Source organism: Herpailurus yagouaroundi, unplaced genomic scaffold (assembly GCF_014898765.1).
Source record: "Herpailurus yagouaroundi ecotype Mexico unplaced genomic scaffold, PumYag 159, whole genome shotgun sequence".
Lineage (NCBI taxonomy): Eukaryota > Metazoa > Chordata > Mammalia > Carnivora > Felidae > Herpailurus > Herpailurus yagouaroundi.
The window spans coordinates 17,342,463-17,367,589 of NW_024412400.1; the positions used below are offsets into that span (position 1 = coordinate 17,342,463).

General features: G+C 41.1%; 1 protein-coding gene and 1 long non-coding RNA gene across 7 annotated transcripts in view; one reads left to right on the plus strand and one right to left on the minus strand.

Annotated features, from left to right (window-relative positions):
- The window catches only part of RARB (retinoic acid receptor beta), a 771,689-nt gene that overhangs the window by 521,099 nt on the left and 225,463 nt on the right, over positions 1 to 25,127 (minus strand). For all 6 annotated transcript variants that reach the window (XR_005792006.1, XM_040480046.1, XM_040480044.1 and 3 more), the window contains one exon: positions 14,829 to 14,880. The gene's annotated coding sequence lies outside the window, so the exon portion shown is untranslated. The remainder of the gene's footprint in view (positions 1 to 14,828; positions 14,881 to 25,127) is intronic.
- On the plus strand, positions 791 to 11,423 carry LOC121033585 (uncharacterized). The gene is made up of 3 exons (XR_005792010.1): positions 791 to 971; positions 3,674 to 3,675; positions 11,410 to 11,423. It is a non-coding gene; the product is annotated as an uncharacterized LOC121033585 (long non-coding RNA).

Below are 25,127 nucleotides of genomic sequence, written 5' to 3' on the forward strand. Positions count from 1 at the left end.
GGTAGTATCCAAAATCTATAAAGAACTTATCAAACTCAACACCCAAAAAAACAAATGATCCAGTGAAGAAATGGGCAAAAGTCATGAATAGACGCTTCTCCAAAGAAGACATCCAGATGGCCAACCGACACATGAAAAAATGCCCAACATCATTCATCATCAGGGAGATACAAATCAAAACCGCAATGAGATACCACCTTACACCTGTCAGAATGCCTAACATTAACAACTCAGGCAGTAACAGATGTTGGCAAGGATGCGGAGAAAGAGGATCTCTTTTGCACTGCTGGTGGGAATGCAAACTAGTGCAGCCACTCTGGAAAACAGTATGGAGGTTCCTCAAAAAATGAAAAGTAGAACTACCCTAAGACCCAGCAACTGCACTGCTAGGCATTTATCCAAGGGATACAGGTGTGCTGTTTTGAAGGGGCACACGCACCCCAATGTTTATAGCAGCACTATCGACAATAGCCAAAGTATGGAAAGAGCCCAAATGGATGAATGGATAAAGATGTGGTGTGCATATGTGTATATATATATGTATACACACACACACACACACACACACACACACACACACACACACAATGGAGTATTACTTGGCAATCAAAAGGAATGAAATCTTGCCATTTGCAACTACGTGGATGGAACTGAAGGGGATTATGCTAAGTGAAATTAGTCAGAGAAAGACAATTACCATATGGCTTCACTCATATGAGGACTTTAAGACACAGAACAGATGAAAATAAGGGAAGGGAAGCAAAAATAATATATAAAAACAGGGAGGGAGGAAAAAACTTAAGAGACTCTTCAATATAGAAAACAAACAGAAGGTTACTAGAGGGGGTGTGGGAGGGGGGATGGGCTAAATGGGGAAGGGGCATCAGGGAATCTCCTCCCGAAATCACTGTTGTACTGTATGCTAGCTAATTTGGATGTAAATTAAAAAAAAATTTTTTTAAAATAAAAATGTGATACTGCTATTTCCAGGTACCTAGAGGTTTTGCGGGGCAGGGAAGGGGTCTTATATTGATCACCTCCTATAACTCAAACAGCACCTAGGACAATCTTTAATACCAATGGTTTCTAGTTAAGCGTATATTATATTAAATCAGAACTATGTCTAAGTGTATTTGATTAAGACTGCAAACAAACATCTCTTGTTGTCGCTGATACAGATTATGTCCCTGCCCCTCAAAAAAAAAAAGGGGGGGGGATAAAGTGTTAATCACTGAATGTGATCTTATTTGGAAATAGAATTACTGCGGATATAATTACCTTAAAATCATAGTGAAGTAAGAATAGGATTGTTGTCTTATAAGATGGCAGCCACGTGAGGGCAGAAAGGGAAACTGCAGGGTGATAGGAAAGGTAGAGACTCTACCCACATCGTCCCCCCCCGCCTACAGACACGTTGACTCCAGACCTCTAGCCTCTAGAACAGAAAGAGGATACATTTGTTGTTTAAGCCACCCACTTCACGTAGCTTCATTCCAGCAGCCCTAGGAAACTATGGACACAACTCTGCCTCCCAGAGTCATTCGTATCAGTCATTGGGTAGCATATGCTTCTTAAATAGACACACCAAAACACAGACTGTTCGTTTTTGGCTCAGCATTTATATATGGAATATTTGCCACTGGGATCAAAACAGACCCAGCTGTGCCAGCAATATGATGCTTCATTCATCTAACATTCCCTCCTTACACCTTTTTCCAAATATTTCAGATGTTCCTGATATCTACCAGATAAAACATTGTGACAGTGCACACACAGGGAACCTCAGGGGACCGATCTCGGGTGTCAGAGAGTAATTCCACTGAGATTTAGAATGCCCTCAGCATTTATATCCAGGCAGGGAGGCAGTGAGACATGGGGGAGATTTTTGAGGCAGACAGCTAGACTTCAGAAGCAAGATCAGCCTAGAAAGTTTCCAGAGTTCTCTCGGTGCCCGAAAAACCCTATTCAATGTAAAATCATTCCTTGCTTGGGTGGAAAGGTGCAGCATATAAATTTGGTACAATATATGCCAGTTAATTCAACAAAATGTCAACCTGTCTGGGAAAACCCTTAGAAAAGGTTTACTTTCTGTGTCACCAGGGAACTGAGTGATAGGAAGGGAAGCTCATGAAAATGAGATTTTCTCTAACTTCTGCCTACAGTGAATAAATCAATGAGATTTTTCAAGTCCCCTCAATGAGTTCATCTCATAAACAGGCAAGTATTTACAGACTCCAGGACCATCTCTCTCTAGTCTTCTTTTTTCTTCCCCTCCCAGCCCAATTTCTTTCCTTCCTCTCTACCATTTCTTTCTTTGACATTTTTCTTCTGTCCTTTGTGCTGCTGTAGGAGGGAAGATTTGTTGGACAAGCCGACGACTGCTATCTCTTACCTCTTAGCTTCTAAACGCCTCGATAAGTGTGGGGGTCTTGACTTCGTAAGGGTTTTTTTGTTTTGTTTCGTTTTGTTGTTTTTTTTTAAAAAAGAAGATGTAATCTTCCAGCCCCGAACTGGGTTTAAGGTAAGTGTGTATCTGCTTGGGGGCTGAATGCAATCTTTGGCCCTTTTCATAAAGTTTATGGCCCTGGTGCCCCTTTAAAAGTCTCATGTGGCTGATTGATAGGCTCATTTCTGATACTAACCATAAAGAATTGGCCATCCTGAAGATAAGCTGCTCCTCCCCTGAGCATTACAGAAGGTAAAGGCGGGTGCCATTATAGATGGTCCTTCTTGACTCAATCAGATTCACCCTTCAGCGGCCGGGCAGCGCTCTGCACTGAGGGACCGCACCACAAGACACAGAAGCTCAGTCAAATCCTTTTAGTTAATGGGTGTCTAAGGATTAAAACATCATCATGGGTGGGACAAAGGAAACAGTAGCGAATATTCCCATTTCCTAACAGAAGTTAGGAAATGGGAATATTCGCTAGGCGTCATTAACCAAAGGCGACGTAGGCAGACTCACAGAATCTTCATCATTTGATAATCTATGCCTTTTTATCGAACCCAAGTGATTTTGCCCCTTTACTATTTATTCCAGTTTTCATGTCAATCTATTGTGGTTCTCAAAGGAGCTTTCAAATGTCTCTTCGTGGGACAAGTGTAGTCATTAGAGATTCTTCCTTACTTCTACGTGTTCTGGGTCAAGATGGAATATAAATACTTACAAAGAGGCAAAGGAGGGGCACCTGGGTGGTGGCTCGGTCGGTTAAGCCTGCGACTTCGGCTCAGGTCATGATCTCACGGCTCCTGGGTTCAAGCCCCGCGTCGGGCTCTGGGCTGACAGCCTGGAGCCTGCTTCAGATTCTGTGTCTCCCTCTCTCTCTGCCCCTCCCCTGCTCACATTCTCTCTCTCTCTCTCTCTCTGTCAGAAATAAATAAACACGAAAAAAAATTTCTTTTATTTTTTTTAAATTTTTTTTTTCAACATTTATTTATTTTTGGGACAGAGAGAGACAGAGCATGAACGGGGGAGGGGCAGAGAGAGAGGGAGACACAGAATCGGAAACAGGCTCCAGGCTCTGAGCCATCAGCCCAGAGCCTGACGCGGGGCTCGAACTCCCGGACCGCAAGATCGTGACCTGGCTGAAGTCGGACGCTTAACCGACTGCGCCACCCAGGCGCCCCCAAAAAAATTTCTTTTAAAAGGCAAAGGATACCGAGGGACGAAGAGCAGTTGAGAGGGAGGGAGGAGTTACATACACTCACACAGAGGGCGAGGGGAGACAGGGGAAGAAGGAGATACACAGAGTGGAAGGAGAGGGATTTTATGTGTGTTGTAATTTAATTCTTAGCTGAAGATTTAATTTCTTAGAGGAACAAGAGTTCATCTGCGACCAGCCACAAACTGACATGGAGAGCTGTTGCAGAAGAACTGGTAAAACCTAGCAGCCCCTCAAATGCAGGAAAAGGAAATGGTAGAGAAAGCACAGGAGAAGCAGGTAAGGGAAAGATGATTTATTCATCAAGTATTTACTGAACACTTTCTACAGGACAGGTACAGCACTAGGACTAGGGCTATCAGAGGCAAGACAGTCAACGCACATGAGGAGCTCACATTTTAAAGAACAGAAACATCGGAACCCTACACCAAATAATTACATCAACATGTTCAAACGTGACAGGCCTTCAATGATACTGCTAACACTTTTGCGTTTACTTCTGTCTGGTTTCTGGGTAACACCTCGCCACGTAACCGCTCTCATCAGTGTCATCGAGAACATTCATGTGGCTAAACCTAATGATTATATTTCAGACCTTATTACTACTTCCTCCATCTTGAAACATTCTTTCCTTGGGCCCACCGGATACCACGTTTTCTGGTTTCCTAACTCCTTCTGTCTCTTTTCAGTCTTTTGCAAGCTCACCTCCTCTTGCCAACCATTAAACGTCTCCAAGTTTTGGACCTGTGCTTACTTCTCTTCTCTATACTCTCTCAGGGAATATAACTCAACTTCCAGTTTCAATTACCTTTAATACACCAGGAACACGCAAATGATCTCTCCAGGCAGACTTTTCTCTCTATAACCTATGTGAAATGCTTACCTCTCCCAGATGCCCATTCAAGGTTAGCCACATCCTCAGTGAGTACACATCTGTCTCTATCTGCCAGTTAAGACCTATGCATTAATTACTTGTGTGTCTTTGGTGTTTAGCACAGTATCCGGCATGTGGTAGGAGTTCACTGTTTGCTCAGCTATCAACTGGAATTAAGGCAGGGCTTGGGGGAAGGATACACAGCATCGCAGTCGGGTGCTGGGTTCCTCTGCCTTCGCACAGTGAATACACGATCGGACAGGCAAGCTAAGACAGTTAACAGAAGTTTTCAGATGTTAATCTCTTAATTATGAGAGAGATCAATGAGGACAAAGAAGTAAACATGGAATTTAATGGATAATATTTATTTTTGATATCCAAATTTTCTACTGTACATATATACATGTGTCTCTGTGTGTGTATATATAGAGACATATACATATATAGACACACACACACACACATATATATATACACACACACATATACACACTACCTTTTTTTTTTTTTAATTAAAGCTCTTTTGAGACCTGCTTTATGTATTGAGGGGGCCAGAGAAAAAGGTAAGTGTGTACACACAGAGTAGTGAAATTAAAAAGAGGAACATGAACTACTAGAAGAAATTATAGGAGTTGAGATACTAGGAGTCGAATCCATTTTTCTTTAATAAACAGCACTGCCCAAATTCTTCAGTAAATACTTGCACAAATCGCCTTTGTTTCCAAGTGACTTTTTTTTTTTTAATTTTTTTTTTCAACGTTTATTTATTTTTGGGACAGAGAGAGACAGAGCATGAACGGGGGAGGGGCAGAGAGAGAGGGAGACACAGAATCGGAAACAGGCTCCAGGCTCTGAGCCATCAGCCCAGAGCCCGACGCGGGGCTCGAACTCACGGACCGCGAGATCGTGACCTGGCTGAAGTCGGACGCTTAACCGACTGCGCCACCCAGGCGCCCCTCCAAGTGACTTTTAGGGAGAAACAGAGCCAAGAGAAATCATTTACTCAAATGAGTTGTCACTCCTGATTTTCAAGAATTAAACACAGAAAAGCATTTGTACATAATAAATTTCATAGTAACATATGCTCTCCTGAATTATAACCCAGACTACAATCTTTACTGATGAGTACTAGACGCTGACATCCTAGTCAACCAATTCAAGCCATCAGAATAAACAATCCCTTATGAAAATGAAAATTGAATTATTGCATGGGAAAAATTGAAAGCATGTTTTATCAAAGGCAATTTGTCTCTTATCTGACAGCCTTGGAAAACAGCAAGAAAATTATGTCTCTCACGTTACAATGAAAAGGCAGCAGCTCCTTTAGACATCACAGTAATAAGGGAACTTTGGGTCATTCAGGAAAAAATAAATGTTTATTCTATAGCCGGCAGTGTCCAACTTTCCCATGCTTGTGTTGGCGAAGGAGGGAGGGCACGATGCTGCACTAGTTAATGGATCGCAGATGAAAGCGGTACCATGGGGCGCCTCAGCCAGGTCACGATCTCGCGGTCCGTGAGTTCGAGCCCCGCGTCGGGCTCTGGGCTGATGGCTCAGAGCCTGGAGCCTGTTTCCGATTCTGTGTCTCCCTCTCTCTCTGCCCCTCCCCTGTTCATGCGGTACCAATGTCGCCCTCGTCAACATTCTCCCTTCAACAAATCATTTCCTTATTGTTAAAAGAGAGGGATTCTACAGAGCAATCTCCAAAGCTAAAGCGTGAAACCATGAGCTGGACCAAGTAATAGTGGCTCCTTCTTCCTCCAGGGTTAGACCACCAATGCCTTTCATCCATGAGCCAGCCTTTCCGGCACTGTTTTTCATTTGGTCGGCAGAGTTATACAGGATATTCACATCCTAGATCCCGAGATACAGTACCAAATATTACCTAACTGCCCATTTATTTGAGGGACTTACAGTTTCTGCCTACCATGATAAGGAAAGTGGCCATGAATTTCTGTTCAGGCTATGGCTGGAACAGTCACATTCATGTCTGTACCTTGGTCATGGTTGTTAAATGATGAGGAGTGTAGCAACAGAAATTGATCGGACTTTGTAGCACAGCTAGTGAAAACACCTGTATGATGCTTTCATCACTGTAACACTATCAACCCTGACAAGTGTTTCTTATACACTTCAAAGGTTCATTTAGGTTTTTCTGTAGTTTAACAGATTCCTTGAAGAGGAAAGCATTCAGCTTTCTTTTTAAATGGACCGTCTAGAGGAAAAGCTTTGTTATTAAGCCAACAATTAGTTCTTTAATGCCAGTATTTCAGAAAGCCAGTTTCTCCAAAGTAGTATCTGATATACATAGGAATTACATGCAAACCAGATGAACCTCCGATTCCTTCCAAGGGGTTTTCATAACTAAAACACTAGTAAGAACTTAACAAGAATGTAGGATTAACTCCAGCAAAGGGAAGCAAGTTAAAAATAACATGAAATTTTAGAATAGCCCTTCAAATCAAGTGTACCTAACCAATTTATTATATTCTCCAACTAAATGATCCTCATTGATCGGGACATTTGTCGGTACCCGTGTAGCTAACAACCTCGGGGGGTGAAAGGTTTCATTTCTGAGGCCTGGGAAGCCCGGCCTACGTGGATGTGGTCTGCAGGTCACTTTTTGGGCCTGTAAGCATGGCAGAGTAGAGAAATGCAGAACTCTACTCCTTTCGAGGTGTGTGCTCTCACAACTTCCATCTTCTCAACAGAATTTGGGCAAATACCACCTTTCCTCTGGTTTAAAAGACACTGGGGCGCCTGGGTGGCGCAGTCGGTTAAGCGTCCGACTTCAGCCAGGTCACGATCTCGCAGTGCGTGAGTTCGAGCCCCGCGTCAGGCTCTGGGCTGATGGCTCGGAGCCTGGAGCCTGTTTCCGATTCTGTGTCTCCCTCTCTCTCTGCCCCTCCCCCGTTCATGCTCTGTCTCTCTCTGTCCCAAAAATAAATTAAAAAAAAAAAAAAAAAAAAAAAACAAAAAAACGTTGAAAAATAAAAGACACTGGGGCGCCTGGGTGGCTCAGTCGGTTAAGTGTCCCACTGGGTTTCATCTCAGGTCGTGATCTTGTGGCTTTGTGGGTTTGAACCCCACATTGGGCTGTGTCATTGGCAGTGCAGAGACTACTTGGGATTCTCTCTCTCACCCTCCTTCTCTGCCCCTCCCCTACGTGCACTGACTCTCTCTCAAAATAAATAAAACTAAAAAAAATACTGATACATAAAAGTATTAGTTCCCTCCTTATGTGCCCTATGTACACATTTTAGAATAGCACTGGGTAAAGTTGCCTCCTTTCATGGATGGTATTTTTTTTTCTCCTCTTGGAACAATTAGCCGCATGAACCGTAACATCCCTTGATAATACTATAAAGATGTGTGAGCGCTAAGCAGGAGTCCTTTTTTTGGATAACCTACAACTATATGTGAAAAAACCTACAACTGATGCCATTTTTGATTGCTGATGTCATGGACATTGGCAAGAATATTGAAGCTGTACATCAAAAAGATATTTTAGAGATAAGTCAGCATAAGAATAAAACAGGGCTCTTGGGCTCTCATGAAATTGAGAGATCTCTTCTGTATCAAAGTATATTTATGAGATAATATTTCAACAGAAATGGAGAAAAAATGGAAATCCATCGCCATTATATTACTATTTGGTTGAAATGCCAATCTTATAATGAAATCTAAAATTCCAGCTCTCATATCTTAAAGTGGATTCCTGCTTGCTTTAATCTTGGTTATCATTATATCGCTAAAGCAATCATTGAAATTAGCTTTGGCATTTACGAAAAGGCGAGACAGGCCTACCTCTCCTCCCCCCTGCCTCTGATAACTCCCCCCTTCTCTAGCTCTGTGGCTGCCCTGACAACAGAAGTTCACAAACACCCAAATGCAACCAGAAATGGGAAGATGGCTGTAATCTGGGATTTGGTCATGAAGCTCTTTCTTAATAGAGCACGTTGCATCACGGAATGTCGTATTGACATTGTGAGCCAGCTCGGCTCACACAAAATACACCTTCTTCTGAGACTGCTTCTTAGTTACCAGTGCTTCTGATTTTGAAGCTGGGTATGAAAATGTGAGCCTGTCCAAGGCCCAACTTCCCAGGGTCTGTGAGACCAAAGAGGTAAAACAAAGGTGTTGAACTAAATCATCTACAGGCCGCTTCAAGCTCCAAGATTTTATGGCTGCTATAGTCTTTAAATTGCTCCTTTGACTATAGGTAAGCAGGTTGCACTAGCATGAATTCTGATTGGCCAACAACTTTCATTCTTATTATTTCCATTTAGGTTCCCACACTTGTTTTTTAGCTGAATAAATCTAAGGTGGGTAAGTTATAATAATCTGCAAGCCACATATCAGCTTCAATGACCTCAGATAGAAGATAAACTATGAAAAGGATGGAAACCATTTAAATGAGTCCTGGTTAGATAGCATGGCCTGAGCTTAGCTCTGAGACTCAGGACTGATCTTTGTTAAGAAGGGTTACAAAAGAGGAAATGCCATCAAAAAGCCTCTCACAGCAGAAGAATCTCAAGTTTGAAGGAGAAGTGACAGGGGCATAAAATACTGTCCTCACGGGGCACCTGGGCTGTTCAGTCAGTTTATGTGTTCAACTCTTGATTTCGGCTCAGGGCATGATCTCCCGATTTGTGGGATCGAGCGCTGTGTTGGTCTCTGAGAGACAGCACAGAGCCAGCTTGGGATTCTCTTTTGTCCTCTCTCTTTCGTCCCCCAACCTAGTGCTCTGTCTCAAAATAAATAAATAAACTTAAAAAAAAAAATACTTTCAGGGCACCTGGCTGGCTCAGTGAGATCAACGAGATCAACTTAAATTATGATCTCACGGTTCGGGAGTTCAAGTTCCGCATGAAGCTCGCCACCCTCTGTTTGCGCCCTCTCTCTCAAAAAATAAACATTAGAAAAAAAAACAAAACAAAAACTTTCCTCACTGTGGGATTTAAATCATCCCTGGTACACCCGCCAGCATAGATCTCAGCTGCTGAGAAGGTTAACCTTCCAGACTCGACTTCAGATTACTGAAATCCATTATTATTCTTAATCTTCATTTCTGTCTAGGAAATGATCTCGGAAATTGTCCTCATTTACACGCTTCTTGTCTTATTGACTAAAAAGCCAAAGGAAAGTTACATACAAAAAAAAAAAAAGTCTGAAGATAACTTTCAGACCACGCACTTCACGTATTTGAAGCAGACAATTCAATGTTTCTAATACATTCAGAGTTGTGTGGTCATCACCATGACCTACTCTTACAACAATTTTCTGTCTCCAGAAAGAAACCCCATACACATTAGCAGCAACTCCTTATCTGAATCTTTCCATCGCCAGTGCCAGGTAACCAATCATCTACTTGCTGTCTGTAGATTTACATGTTTTAAACATTTCACATAACTGAAATCGTGGGTCTGTCGTGACTGGCTTCTTTCGTGCAACAGTGCTTTCAAGGTTTATTAAGGTTACAGCATGCACTGGCACTTCACTTCTTATTATTGTAGTATTTCATTGTATGGAGATACCACATTTTATTTACCCACTCACCATTGGTGAACACCTGAGTTGTTTCCCTATTTTGCTACTATGAACGATGACGCCATAAACATGTCAATGGAAGCTTTGTACAGGCATATTTCATTTTTCTTGGGTACATATCCAAGAGTGGAATTCCTAATTCTTAATTACTACTTCATTTTTAAGTTATACGTCTAGATGTAATTTCGCAGTGACTTACCACGATAAAATGGATTCCACGGCTATTATTTTTTTGTTCTCTCAGTCTTTCGTTATTCTCTATGCTTATATGCTAATTCTATATTTCATTTGAGAACTGTAACACATTAAAAAGCACCTTTAATCAGAAGGCATATTAAAAACAGATTGTAAGACAGTACCCTATTGACGGACACATAGGTTGCTATTTCAAAGAATGCTGCAATAAACGTAGGGGTGCACGTATCTTTTTGAATTAGTTTTTTCATTTTCCCTGGGTAAATATTCAATAGTGGAATTACTGCATCATATGCTATTTCTATTTTTCAAAATATTTTTGAAGAACCCCATACTGTTTTCTACAGTGGCTATACCAATTTACATTCCCATCAACAGCGAACAGGGCCCCTTTTTCTCCACATCCTCACCAACACTGGTTTCTTATCTTTAACTAACAAGCATGAGATGATATCTCGTAGAAGTTTTGACTTTTATTTCCCTGATGGGGAATGATGTTGAGCATCTTTTCATGTGTCTGTTGGCCATCTGGAGGTCTTCTTTGGAAAAATGTTTATTCAGGTTCTCTGCCCATTTTTTAATCAGATAGTTTGCCCCCCCCCTTTTTTTAATGTTTATTTTTGAGAGAGAGAGAGAGAGAGAGAGAGACAGTGAGCGAGCACTCACGTGTGAGCAGGGGGAGGGGCAGAGAGAGGGAGACACAGAATGTGAAGCAGGATCCAGGCTCTCAGCTGTCAGCACAGAGCCCGATGCCAGGCTCAAACTCAGGAAACGGGAGATCATGACCTGAGGCAAATTTGGATGCTTAACCGACTGGGCCACCCAGGTGCCCTACAGTGTTTGGTTTTTTGGTGTTGTGTGCGATCTTTATATATTTTGGATATTAACCCCTTATCAGATGCATCATTTGCAAATATCTTCTCCTATTCATTAGGTGGTCTTTTTGTTTTGTTGATGGTTTCCTTTGCTGTGAAAAAGCTTTCTACTTTGAGGTAGTCCCAATAAGTTTTTGCTTTTGTTTCCCTTGCCTTAGGGGACGTATCTAGAAAAAGGGTGCTATGGCTGATGACAGAGAGATTGTTCCTGTATTCTCTTCCACAATTTTGTGGTTTCAGGCCTCACTTTTAGGTTTTTAATCCATTTTGAGTTTATTTTTATGTGTGTTATAAAAAAGCCCGGTTTCATTCCTCTACATACTGTCCAGTTTTCCCAACACTATTTATTGAAAAGACAGTCTTTCTCTATTATACATTCTTGGCTTTGTCATAGATCAAGCGATTATGTGAGGGTCTTTTCCTGTATATCCTGTGTCTCTATCCTGTTCCATTGACCTATGTGTCTATTTTGTGCCAGTACCACACTGTTTTGATTACTACAGCTTGGCTTGTACCTTGAAACCTGGAATTGTGACGCATCCAGCTTTGTTCTTCTTTCTCAGAATTGCTTTCGCTATTTGGGATCTTTGTGGTTCTATACAAATTTTACTGTTATTTGCTCCAGTTTTGCAAAAACATGCTGTTGGTATTTTGATAGGGGTTGCATTGGATACGTAGATTGCTTTTACATTTCTCCTTCTGTGACTTTTTTTTTGGAGTATATGGAAACTCTACCCATTTCTGGGTATTCCATTTGCATCCTGCCACTTTAATGAATTTATTACCTCTAATAGGTTTTTGGTAGAATCCTCAGGATTTCCTATGTGTAGTATCACGTTGTCTAAAAATAGTGACAGGTTTTTTTTTTTGCCAATATAGATGAATGAATAAGGAAAATATGGTACATACACATACAATTAAATATTAGACAGGCATAGAAAAGGATGTGATTGTGCCATCTGAGACAACATGGGTAGACCCAAAGGTTATTATCCTAAGTGAAATAAGACCGAGAAAGACAAATACCATTTGATTCTACTCATTAATGAAATCTAAAAAAAAAAAAAAAATGTACAAAAAGCAGAATCAGAACTCTAAATACAAAGAACAAACTGATGGTTGCCAACAGGAGTGGAGGTTGGGCAAAATGAATGAAGGGGAGAGGGAAATACAGTAGGCCTTCATTATGGAATGAGTAAGTCACGGAAATAAAAAGCACAACATGAGGATTGCAGTCAATGTTGTTCTAATAGTGATATAATGGGATAGAGAGAGCTATGCTTCTGGTGAACATAGTATAAACTTGTCACATCGCTGAATTGTACACCTGACACTAATATAACATTGGGTGTGGACTATGCATGAATGTCTGAATGAATGATTGATCCACTCACTTCTCCAATTCCATACCCAGAGACAAGTATCTTTAAAACTAAAGGATGTTATTTTAACAAAATAAGATTATGCTATGTATATAATTTGCATTTCTCACCATCAACATATTTCCATGTCATCTGACATAGATTTATGGCATTTTATTATTCTTTTTAAAGTTTATTTATTTACATCGAGAGAGAGAACAAGCGAGCAAGCTGGGGAGAGGCAGAGGGAGAGAGACAGAGAGAAAGAGACAGAGAGAGAGAGAGAGACAGAGACAGAGAATCGCAAGCAGGTTCCACACTGGCAGGAGACAGCTTGATTCAGGGCTCGAACTGTGAGATCATGACCCAAGGAAAAATCTAGAGTCAGACACTTAACCAACTGAACCATGCAGGTGTCCCAATTTACTGCATTTTAATAAAAGCTACAGATTATTTCATTATATTGAGGCACCATGATGTATTTAACCACTGTTTTTTTCTATTACAAACAAACCACAAGGAACATCTTGAACATATACCTTATGAACGTCAGAAATCTCTAAGAGTAATTTTCTAAGAAATTAGGCAGTTGGGTCGTAGGAGGCCTATGACTGGAATTTGAATGGATAGAAGCCAATTTCACTCCAAGAAAAGTTATTTCACTTTATACTTCCACCTACAATGAAAGACAGTGGAAGAGAACCCTATGGTCTTCCCAATTATTAAGGTTACCAAGCATACATTTGGCCAGTCTAAAACACAAAATAATTTTTATATGTATTTAAGTGTTAATACACTTACATACTTTTTTAATTTTGTTGAGTGGCCATTGGTATTTCTTTTAGGAATATCCAATTCATATCATTTGTCTATTTTCCCACTGAATTGCCGATCCTATTGTTAGGATATGTCTACACGTATATGTTCCCTATTTGTTGACAAAAATGCTTTAGCTTTGTCATTTGCCATGATGGTATTTTATACTTTTATGCTGTCTGATTTTCTCTTCACTACTTCTGGACTCTGCCATTGTTTCTCCAAGTGGAGATGTCACTTCTCTCCTACAATGAATTCCTGTATTTAGATTTCATCCTGGACTCTATTCTGCTCACTTATCTCCTTTATTTCTAAGCTCGTGCCAAAATTTTTTCGTTACTTAAGCTTCATTATAATATGTACGGAGATTATCAAGTTGGAGAAGTTCTTCATTTTCTAAAATGTTTGACACTGTCACATACTTATTCTCCCAAAGGCACATTTTATCAGCTTGAGTCATTTAACTTTTTCCTCAACATTGTAAGCCATAATCATTAGTAATAGTATTTAATTAGTACAAAATGCCTTGTTCTCTGGAATGTAATATGAAAGATCAATATATTGGTGTTAAGTGGCAACATTATCAGAATTATTCCAGTTAATGTTTAAATTTAGTCGGAAGAAGCCAGCTCCCAACTAAGAAAAACCAACAACAAAATAAACTAGAAGAAAACTGTATTCAAATCTTAAGGTTTTCAATTAGAATGTGTAACTACACCAAGTAGAGAAGAAAACAAAGTTATTAAGGTCATTAGGAAATGCATTTAATAACTCCACCAAATAGAGAAGAAGAAAAGGTAGTAAGTCATTAAAAATTCATTAAATTCCAAATGAATTAAAAAAGGCAATGAAGTTACTTGGAACTGCGATAGGAATTCTGTTGTAAAATAACCAATCCAATTTATCCAATAGGTTCACTTGAAGATTCAGTTTAAATATGATTATGAGAAATTTATAGCTAAATAACATTACATCAATTCTTTATTTTTTCCCCAGTATACTTTCATACGTTTCTTTTTAATCTTCCTTATACATTCTTATCTTCCCTAAAAAAACATAATGAATAATAGAGGAAATGATGGGTCAATGAAATTTCAGATTCACTGTAATTAGATTTCCCTTCTCAAAAATCTTCCACCTTCTTAAATCACTACGAATTAAACGACAGTGTTTCCTCTATTGCAAAATTCCATGCCCAGGATGTTCATCTTTTCTTGAGAAACCGCAGGACCATTCGAGCACAGTCATGCCTACCCATCTTTGCCAAACATGTGAAAACGTGAATTATCAGAGGATCTACATAACGACAAGTCTTTGACTTGAGGTAACAGAAAATTTGGTCAGTTCTTCCTTGCCCTAATGTTTCGTCTATGCCCGTACTACAAAAATTCTGCTTTTCTCCCCACGGCAAATAATCGAAACTCAAATCTAGTCCTCTTCTATCTATGCCCATGTTTATTGTTTAAATGTGTTTATTTCTTCTTTCTTTACTTACCAGGTGTGGCTTCTTGGGCGAATCACAGTATCTCTGCAGTCCTCAATTTTATCTGTAAAATAAGAAGCTGGGTTAGACAAGCTTTCAAATTCCATTGAATTCCAACATCCTGTCACTGTGCTTAATATGAAAATTAAATTTTCTTAGTATCCTTTAACTTTGATAATGACCAGTCACAAGCACAGGTGTCTGCTGGAGAGCCTACAATTTAAAATTTTTCATTTACTGTTTCTATTAGAATATAGTCTTCGTAGATAATGCACACTTCTCAGATTGTTCCACTATAATCTCTTTAAAGAGAAAAGTTACAGGTAATCTAAGATACCATCATATTTTCTGAAAAACAACTTTTTAAAAAGGTTTCTTTTTGAGAGCGCAAGCGAGTGAGCAAGCACGAGTAGAGAGAGGAGGACAGAGAGACGGAGACCCAGAATCTGAAGCAGCCTCCAGGCTCTGAGCTGTCAGCACAGAGCCCGACTCGGGGCCGATGAGATCCTGACCAGAGCCGAAATCGAGGGTTGGATGCTGAGCCACGCAGGCACCCTGATACCATCATTATGTTTTCATAATTCCATCTAAAAGTACATTTTGGGGCGCCTGGGGGGCTCAGTCGGTTAAGCATCCAACTCTCGATTTCGGCTCATGATCTCACTATTTCTGAGCTTGAGCCCTGGGGCGGGCTCCAGGCTCTGTGCTACCATCACAGAGCTTGCTTGGGATTCTTTCTTCCTTTCTCTCTTCCTTCCTTTCTCCCTTCCTTCCTTCCTTCCTCCCTTCCCTCCTTCCTTTCTCTCTTCCTTCCTTCCTCTTTCTCCTTCCCACTCTCCCTCTCTGAGAGATTTATGAATAAACATTAAAAAAAAATAAACATCTGGGGTGCCTGGGTGGCTCAGTCAGTTACACTCCAGACTCTTGGTTTCGGCTTAGGTTGTGACCTCACAATTCCTGAGTTTGAGTCCCAGGTCAGGCTCCATGCTGATGGTATGGAGCCTGCTTGGGATTCTCTTTCTCCCCCACGCCAACCCCCCTCCCCCCGCCCTCTCTCTCTGTCAAAATAAACAAACTTAAAAAAAATAATAAATTTCTCATCAGATTACAGCAAATTAGGATTCTTGGGGATAAAGATTCTCTACCCTGATTTCAAGTCCGTTCTCTTTAAATAGGACTTTTTTGTTCCCATTATATTTCTGTTCTTATTTGTAATATTGTTGACTTGCTTTTGTCAACAGGATCACCTTGAACTTTGTCCTCAGAATGCTCCAATCCCAGAAGTTCCCATTTCCTCTAAATTAGATTTCGTTTCTAGTTTTATTTTAAAACAACATTACAAATCCTAAATCATTAAACATATATTTAAATTTCACATAAAAGTAATCATTTTTATAGTCCTGTTATGACTGTTAAAATGACAAAAATTAAACATCAACACAGGAACGTACTTAAAGTGACATATGGAGAGGGGGGACATGTTTCCTCGCTAGTCAAAGTGTGTACATCAGTATCTTCTTTTGAGGGGATGTTGTTAACCATGTATCCAAAGTCTTAAGAGTTTAACCAACACATTTCACTTTTATGAGTGTGCCCTGAGGAAATAATTAAAAGGAAAACATAGGAATCCCACTTACAGAAGCAAAAATCTGGAAACTTCAATGTACATAAATAGTGGCTTGGTGAAAGCAACAGACATACAAGGATGCAATTTAGTACAATACAGACATTAAAATTATAATGTAAAGCAACATAAAAGATCATGGGAAGATGTTCATTTTAAAAAGTAGAAAATGGCTGTAAAATAATGTGTATAGTAGGATCCTATTTCTTATAAAAATACCTATGGGGGTGCCTGGGTGGCTCGGTGGGTCAAGGCTTCAACTCTTTGGTGTTTTTTTTTTTAGTGTTTATTTTTGGGAGAGAGAGAGAAGAACGTGAACAGGGTAGAGGTAGAGAGAGAGAGAGAGGGAGACACAGAGTATGAAGCAGGCTCCAGGCTTGAACCCAGGAACCTTGAGATCATGACCTGAGCCAAAGTCAGATGCTTAACCAACTGAGCTACCCAGGTGCCCCAAGGCTTGAACTCTTGATCTCAGCTCTCGTGTTAATCCTGAGACTGTGACTTCAAGCCCCATGTTGAGCTCTATGCTGGGTGTGAGGTCTACCTTTTTTATTTCTTTTAAATACTTACATATAAACATTTACACATATGTTAGAAAGTGATTGAGCAGTTATCTGCCAAAATGTGAATACTGGTTACCTCTTGGCCAAAGAATTACAGGTGGATCTTTTGGTACTTTTCAAGATTATTGCACTGATCACATATTCATCGTAAAAATTATTTAGAAGCAGTAAACTATCGTGTCTAGATTATGCCTAGCCACGTAACAGAGACCTTTAAGGAATTAGTCATTTCAATGATTCTGCACGTATTTCCTTTTCGCTGAATCTAATTTTGATCTATTGCACAATTGCTCATTTTTCTTTGTACTGAAGAAAATTAAAATTAGCGATGATGGGTAACAAAGAAAATAAAAATAACATCATCTACCCCTTCACACCCATCTCATTCTCTATCTTAGGACACCTGGTTTTTAGTTCCTAAGTTTTATGTTTGCTTCCTCTTTTTCAGAACAAATTATAACAACTGTGCTTGTGTGCCTGTTACTTGGTTTTGATGTGCGCATCCAAGCTCCATGAGTTCAGGAGGTTTATCTTTTTGCTTCATTTAGCACAGATCTCATTAGATAGTTCAATGGGACCAAATAAAAGGACACAACTACTTAGGCTTTAGAACATCTTAAAATCCAAAGTCCTTAGCTTGGTTTGGTTTGTTCCTGAGACCCACGGGTTGGCAAAATATCCCCCGAGTTTCACCAGTTGGAGCTTATGCAACCTAACGCACAAAAGAAAGTATACTATATCAACATCCAGTAGATTTGTGAAAAACAAGACTATCCATCTTGATGATTTAGGGAAAGTTAATCTTCTCTACATGTACGGCCCATTATTTAATTTTATGCCTTTAAAAGATTACAGCTGATAAATCAGCCCTAATCAAAACTTTGAACTCCAAATATAATTAACCAAATGGCACCCTAGTGCCGTTCAGGTGAAAGTTAATGGGCAGGAAGTTCACGCTGAAGGCCGTTTTTTACAACCTGAGCAAAGTGGAAGTGCATGATAAAGCATTAGTTTGGGGGCTATCAAGAGAGAAATAGCTTAATTCAGAAACAAATATATAGAATCCTTATTCTTCAGAAGTAGGTGTTTCTATCACCTATAAAGACAGGCTTCCAAAGCAATTAGTAGCACAAGCAACGGGCTTTTTTAAACAATTCTATAGAAATCACTCTTATCTAGGCAATGGTTCCACATTAGAGCTCTTTTCCAAGGACTTTATTGGTCAAGCTCCACAATGAAAGTACTGCCCAGAGTAAAGATATTCTGTTTCTTTTAAAATAATTGGAAGTTTAGCTTTCTCCATCTTTTGGTCTAGTCTTCCTCAAGTGAGTCTGAAACAACAGTTCATCATCTTCTAAAAATATAAAAGCAAGCACAAATATAATTCCAAGACCAAGAAACTGAAACAAAAGTCGTCCTCCTTTTTCCTTTGAAGCTGCTCTCATCCCATAGGGTCCCTGAATGAGTAAGCCTTTCCCATGCCAAGTCTTCTGAGCAAAAACTGAAGTGGAAAACTACTCAGTTATCTGGCAAATCCTGTCCGTGAGGCAAGCCAACCTAGAATGAGGCTCTACTTTAGTACCGATTTTTACTTACGAGTTTTCTAAGAGATTCAAGATTTAAAATTCAGTCTCCGGGATGAAAATTTTTGTTTTACATTTTAAGTGGGGGAAAAGTAACTAAGATAGCAAAAGCCAACCCCTATTCTCAAGTACAGTTTGTGAGGTGACAGAGGTAACCCTAAGTCCCTTCATAATGGAATATCTTACTTTAAGTCCTAATCCGTGCACAAGAGTGCTTACTGCAAAGGATTCCTAAAACGTCTATCCCCAACTGGTTTATGACGGCCAGTAGCACCTGGGTTTGTGTGTTGAATGCAACAAGCACAGAAGTTTCTGGCGGGAACCCTTATCAAACTTAAACCTCAGAGGGGAACCATTCAGACTCAGCCTATAAACTTCAAGGTTAGAAGCTAACATTTCAATGAACTGCCTGATCTTTGATGGTGAATCCCGGTCTGGGGGATAAACATGAGAGAATGCCACTCTGAAATAGGACTTTGTAAAGATCTAACAATAAAGGCTCATATTACCTCCAAGCCTAGTAATTAGTGCTACATTCAATCAATATGCATGCACTTTAGTGGGTTATTGGTTATTAAGGAAATTCTGAAGAGGAAGGACTGCACCACGACAGTATTTTTTTCTTTAAAATACAAGTAACACCATATTTGGTTGAATGACTCCAAGAATTTTATCCTCCCAAAATGCTGATGGCAAAACTCTCAACTAAAATAAAGCTTTACCTTCCCTGAGATACATGTAAATATTAAACAACTAAGCAGGTGTTAGAAATATATTAAAGATTTCATTACTATGAATACCAAGCTGACAAGGTGACAAGACTGTAGTAGATACAACATTCTTCTCCCTTTATGCTTGGTTTCCATATTCTAAAAAAGTTTTCTATCAATGTCCAACCATATTTATGCTTATAATTAAGGTCATTTCCTTTAGACATTCAGTGTTGCAAACTGGTAGACCACAGGTCTAATTGTGCACTCAGATGTTTTCAGCCAGTACTCTTGATAACTGAATTTCAATCCTTTTATAGACGGGTGCATCTCTGGCTTTTCAGAGGCACTCCTCTTCCCCACAGCCTTACACCCAGCTTTCTGGAAGCTTTCTCAAAGTGACAGTATCCACCTCGCCTCTCCTGGTCTGTTTTCCTAAATTAGAGGGCCTAGCATGTGTCACTCCTCTGCCACCAGCCTACTACCAGCAGGAAACTGATCTCCCAGCCCCTTTGGGGTTTTTCTGCTTTCGTTTTACGGAGAGAGAGCACAAGCGTGTGCATGTGCAAACACACATACACACACACACAAACACACACACACATACATGGGTCGAGGTGGGGGAGGGGCTGGAGGGAGAGAGAGAAACTCAAGCAGGCTCCATGCCCACGTGGGGCTTGATCCCACTACCTTGAGATCATGACCCACAGGAAATCAAGAGTCCGACACTCAACCATGTGTGACCTAGCCGCCGAGATGCCTGTCTCCTGGCCCATTTGAAACCTCTCCCTGCATATCAGGCTCTCAATCTAAGACTACGGCCAAGTTTTGGGCATGTTTCCCAGGAAGAGGATAGCGAGTTCTTTATTCTCACCACAGTCTGAGCTTGAGATTAAACATCGGAGCACCTGGGTGACTCAGTCGGTTAAGTATCTGACTCTTGATTTTGGCTAAGGTCATGATCTCACAGCTCATGAATATGAGCCCCTCTTTGGGCTCTGTGCTGCCTGCTTGGGATTCTCAATCTCTCTCCCTCTGCCCCTCTCCCACTCGTGCACTCTCTTTTCACGCCCTCTCAAAATAAATAAATAAACATTAAAAAAATTAAACTCTCTTGGCATAGTAGTCAATGATAACCAGGAATATTTGACATGGCTTCTGTGGCACTCTTACTGATCCCTTCCCATCTTCACTCTTACAAGTTCACCAGGTGCTTTCACACCAGCAGCCAGCACCTATGACTTTGTGGGCTGATCTTCAGATACAAGAGGTATAAATCTGCCAGCTGATTGCCCCTCGTTATGAGGACTCTGGGATATGTCCTACACTTGTTCCAGAACTGCCCAGCAAGATAGGACCCAAGTTACTCTCTAGAGACTCCCCCCCCCCCCCCCAGTATTTGTTTATTTTTGAGAGAAAAATCCAAAGCTGGCTCCAGGCTCTGAGCTGTCGGCACAGAACCGAGGCAGGCCTTGAAATCACCAACTGCGAGATCATGACCTGAGCAGAAGTCAGATGCTTAACCAACTGAGCCACCCAGGCGCCCCACTGGAGACTTCTCGATAGTGCCCCTTTGTTAGCTGCCTTCTCTTCCCAGTCCCACTGCCCTCCAGCTATTCCTAATTACTTTCTCCCAATCCTCATCAGCTCTGCTGGGGGAAGCAGACCTGAGCCAGCTCATTTTCCCCAGTGTGGAGGAACAAAGATAACGGGCGACCAACCCCTCTGGAGACCCTGTAGTGTTCCCATAAAACAAAGTGACTCAAGTTGGACGTTGTGTGAGTTACAGTGTATGTATCATCTCTACATATATCGCGCTTTCAGTTCTTAAGGGCTTTCGGGATATACATCAATTACACAAGGATGCTGGGGGTGAACAATACAATCATCCATCAAACGCATCCATGACACTTGGCCGCATGTACTGCATCATGGCAATGCCGAATGTGCAATAATGTGCAAAAATTACTGTTACTACCGATAAACTGTGAGACGCCTTACAAGTTCAGGTACTGGGGTTGTTGCTTTTTTTTTTTTCCTTCTCATTTACCAAAAGCCAGGATTAATTTACAAACTCAAATCCCAAACCTCAACATGGTTGTGAATTTTAAATTTGGAATAAGCACTCCTGCAACTCTGGCTTCTCATGTGGGCCTCCTGAGAACCGCTTTCTGGCCAAAGCAGAGTGAAAAAATGCTAATGATGTTGAGGAGTGCGGTTCGGAGACTGGTGTTACAATCTTCTAATACATCAGGTATTTAAAGACTGATGAGACAGTACATTATATCTGCATGGTAATTTAGTTCAGAAGTTCACAATTATTTTATTTTCAATATTAATTGCTTCTGTCTCTCAATAAATGACTCTGTAGGAAGTGGAATTCAATTTCATTCATTTTCAATAATCGAGATTGCTTTGAACTAGCTCAATAACTCTCCGCTCCTCTTGGCCCCCGATGCATTGCTACCGGTGGCACATAAATAATCTCCGTTTTCTTTTCGGATTTTTTAAGCAGAGCTGCCCTTTGGCAAAAGAACTCAGCAGACACTGTTTGCTCCCCGTGCTGTCGGCCCGTTCGCCACAGCCTCTTCGGCATGTAGGGTCCCTCCAACTTCTCAGGCTTCTCCTGCAGTTACCACCCCTGCCTTTTGCCCCCACCCAGCCCCAGGGGCAAGTGACTCACTCAACACAGGGGACCATTTCTGGCTTCTTTGTCTTTGCTTATCCTCATACCATGTGCCTGAAGGAGCCTTCTCTGCCTGCATATCCAAATACACCAGGGAGTGAGTTCCCCGTTCACATCTCAGGCTACCAGATCCACAGAGCCTCTGGCCGTGTCCCCAGCTAGAAGGGAGCAGGTGGCTCCCCACTGGACTCCTCTGTCCCCCTTCATCTCCTCACTCTGATTTAGAGGTATTCACATGCCTCTCCCCTCCACTAAACAACCCGCTTCTCGAGGTGACAAATGACAAGCCATTCATCTACAGATTTCACGTAGCGCTTAGCTGTGTTCCTGGTCACAAAAGTCTGAATGAATAAATAAACTAGTGGGGGAATTAATGACTATTTGGGGTAAGAGGCTTGTATTTCAGCCACGTGAAGCCACATCAGTTCCTCCACCGCAATTTGACCCACTTGCCTCAGAGCCTTTCTCTCTCCACGGATTCCCGCTCTGATCAAGTTGAACCGGTGCTGTGTCCAGGCAGACCCCACCCAGCCCCCACTAAACAGAGGACTCCTCAAGGGCAAGGACAAGGGCACACAAAGCCCCGAGTACGAGCTCCAGTTCATTTCTGTGCAACGGACAGGATCGTGGTACCCTATGATTTCGTCAGTTTTTCTTTCCAAAGTTCACACTTCAAAAGGGGATTATAGGCAGGGTGCTTCATGGACCACTGCATTAGAGGTCCCACTGTAAGGTCAGGGAGGGAGAGAGATAGGAGCCTTACCCACAAACCCCAACCTGGCCCCAGAGGTCTGGGATCTGATTGAGGTCCTCTACACAAGATTTGAAAGTTTTTACCTACCATTCGAAGCAGAGGGACTTCCAAACCCCCTTTCAGTACCCCATCAACATTTAGGGGGCACATGGGCTCTATTTATTGGTGTAGGATTTCCTTTCATCTGCCTGCAAGGCCTTTGCAAGAATGTTGTAGTTGCTTATGGATCACAGGTGCCCAGAGGAAAGGACATGTGGCTTCTCTTAACTGGGGTCCGAACTGGAATGCCAGCACAGTCTCTGCATCTCGGTCTCACGGACAGCTGCCCAAGAGTCAGTTCAGTCCATGAAGTGCTTACTGTGGGCCCGCTAAGCAAAGGAAGGTGTGTTTGGACTTAGGATGAGGCAAACACAAATATATAAGGGTAAGGATCAATCTACAGGAACCACCTCCTTATCCCTAGAATGCTTACCATCTTTAGGGAGGGCCAGGAGGTTCAAATAATTACATGTGATATAAGGCAGGGAGGGGAAGTTGCAACAGCTTGTAAGAAAAACATGCCCAGCGGGACAGTGTAAGCTTGTGAGTTCAAGCCCCACATTGGGCTCTGTGCTGACAGTGCAGAGCTTGCTTGGGATTCTCTCTCTCCTCCTCTCTCTCTCCGTCCCTTCCCCACTTTCTTTCTCTCTCTCAAAAGAAAAAAATTTTTTAAATGACTTTCGTATCTTCATTGTGGCCCCATCCTTACTAATCCTGGCTTCTCTTTCTCTGTCGTGCTCAAGAAGCCACCAGCTTATGTATTTTTTCCAGATAAAGAGCATGAAACCCCCTCTGGGGAAAGGATGCTTTAGGGTAAAGGTAAGAGAGAACATAACTGGTACTTTGCTATCATTTTTTACTATTTTTCCCTGAAGGTACTTCCTGCTACTCCTCAGGAAAATACTTCTAATTATAATGTAACCAACTTCTCTACACGGCTGTACTGCACTATTGTCCGTCTAAGAGAGAGAAGATACTCCCCATCCTATTTTAGGCTCCTCTGTGGGGTTGCCACAAAACAGAGCAGAACATTCAGTAAAACTTGAATTCCAGTAACAGCCACAACGGAGCATCGCCCTACACCTGTCAGAATGGCTAAACTCAAACAGGCAAGAAATCACCAGTGTTGCCAAGAACGTGGAGAAAAAGGAACCCTCGCGCACTGTTGCTGGGAATGCAAACTGGTTCAGCCACTGAGGAAAAGCGTATTTTTAATTTCAAAAAATTAAAGCCAGAAATGCTGTATGATCCAGTAATTCTACTGTTGGGTATTCACCCAAAGAAAACAAAAACACTAATTTGAAAAGATAGACCCACCCCTATGTTTGTGGCAGCATTATTTCCAATAGCCACGACATGAAAGTAACCCACGTGTCCAGCAACAGTTTAACAGCCAAAGATGTGGTGCATCATATACTGGAATAGGATTTCGCCATAAAAAAATGAGACCTTGCCATTTGTAACAGCGTGATTAGGACTTAAAAGGTATTAGGCTCAACGAAGCAAGTCAGAGACAAAGACAGATATGATTTCACTTTTATGTGGAACTTAAGGAAGAAAAGAAAAGGAAAAGAAATGAAGAGAAATGAAAAACCAGACTCCTAGGGGCGCCTGGGTGGCTTGGTCGGTTAAGCGTCCGACTTCGGCTCAGGTCACGATCTCACGGTCCGTGAGTTCGAGCCCCGCGTCCGATTCTGTGTCTGCCTCTCTCTCTGCCCCTCCCCCATTCATGCTCTGTCTCTCTCTGTCTCAAAAATAAATTAAACGTTAAAAAAAAAAAAAAAAAAAAAAAAAAAAAAAAAAAAAAAAAAGAAAAACCAGACTCCTAAATACAGAGAACACACTGGTGGTTGCCAGAAGGCAGCTGGGTGGGGACACGGATGAGACAGATAAAGGGGATTAAGAGGTAAAAACTTCTAGTTACAAAATAAATAAGTCACAGAGGTGAAAAGGACAGCATAGGGAATATAGCCAATAAGATGGTAGTAACATTGTCTGGTGACACATGGTGACCACATTTATCGTCATGAGCACTGAGTAATGTATCAAATTGCTGAATCGTTCTGTTGTACCCCGGAAACCAATATAACACCATGTTAATTATACTTCAATTAAATAAAAGGAGAGCAATCATAAAATTAAAGATTTGAATCCCAAGTAAATAACCAATAACTGAGTATAATATATAAGTATGTCTCGAATATATCGCATGGGATATACTTCTATCCAACTATTTATCTGAAATTCTACTTTGCCTTGGTGCCATGTATTTTTATTTGCTCCATTTGGCAACTGTACTTCTTTGTATCTCAAAATTGAGTTTCAATGGGCCTACCAGAGAATTCGGGAGAA